Source organism: Penaeus monodon, chromosome 32, assembly GCF_015228065.2.
Source record: "Penaeus monodon isolate SGIC_2016 chromosome 32, NSTDA_Pmon_1, whole genome shotgun sequence".
NCBI lineage: Eukaryota > Metazoa > Arthropoda > Malacostraca > Decapoda > Penaeidae > Penaeus > Penaeus monodon.
In genome coordinates, this window is record NC_051417.1 from 14,294,735 (window position 1) to 14,295,789 (window position 1,055).

At 39.0% G+C, this 1,055-nt stretch overlaps 1 protein-coding gene across 2 annotated transcripts in view; it reads right to left on the reverse strand.

Annotated features, from left to right (window-relative positions):
- Positions 1-404: 404 nt before the first annotated feature.
- Positions 405-1,055, reverse strand: part of LOC119593597 (eukaryotic translation initiation factor 4H-like) — a gene marked incomplete at its 5' end in the record, with an annotated part of 13,861 nt that continues 13,210 nt past the window's right edge. For both annotated transcript variants that reach the window (XM_037942551.1, XM_037942550.1), the window contains 1 exon segment: positions 405-969.

The window sequence follows — 1,055 nt, forward strand, 5'->3', positions numbered from 1 at the left end:
TATATATAATACCTAATTCCTCACTAGAAGTAGATTTTCCAAAAAATTAAAAGATTCCACAGTGCAATTAACAGTGGATCTGGTATGTGAGTTAGCATGGGTGTAAGAACCCAATGTAGGGTCTACAAGTTCCACAACAGACCCGTATCCATTGACACGTCTGGTATGCTGCTGCATCAAAAATAAGTAAGTCAACAACTAGGAGCTGCAACTATATTGTTAAACAAAGGAATGCCCTGGCAAAGGCCAAGAATGCCCGAATGTGTAGTTCCATAACAATATAGTTATACTTAGTTTAATGTACAACACACCACTGTGCTGTCTGTCATCTAACCCTAGAGGCATAATATACTAACGACCAATTTGACCAGACAACATTGTGGTATGTGATAAGAATTTTTTGCGTACATAGAAGGGTTAAAAAGGAGAAGTTGGCGGGCTTCATATGCAAGCTCTGCGGCTACCAAGGGTTTGTATTTCACCACCTTCAGGATCCCACAGTTTACCAGGTTTTGGTAGCTTACAGTGTGTGAAAACTAGTCAGTACATTGTAGTTAATTTCACACATTCCATCACAACACCAAATGGAGTAGTCACATCTCATACAAAGCAATAGAGATTAGAAAGGTCTAGGAATTTTTGAAGTCTGTAAACACTTCCACATAAAGTTCTAATCACTGGGCAAGCTCAATGTCACAATACACAAACCCACACAGTACAATTTTCTTGTTGAATAACCTCAGCATATTTTAACACTGCAGTTATAGTCAGTACAAATCTCACATCATTACTGCTTTACCAAAAACTAAGCTTCAGTAGTAGACAAGGACAGCTTCAGCCCAACTCTACTGATGCAATGCTGAGGGTGGGGCCAAAATCTATGGTCCTCATACAGACAGCGTAGTGCAGGAATAAAAAAAAGCCTCAACCAAAATATGCAGGTCCAACTGAGCAGGACATTAGCTCCATCTGTAAACACACAAAATTAAAATTTTTAGTACACTTCTCACTCCACTCACGGGGGAAAAAAATCATCAACCTATTTGAAATTTGAG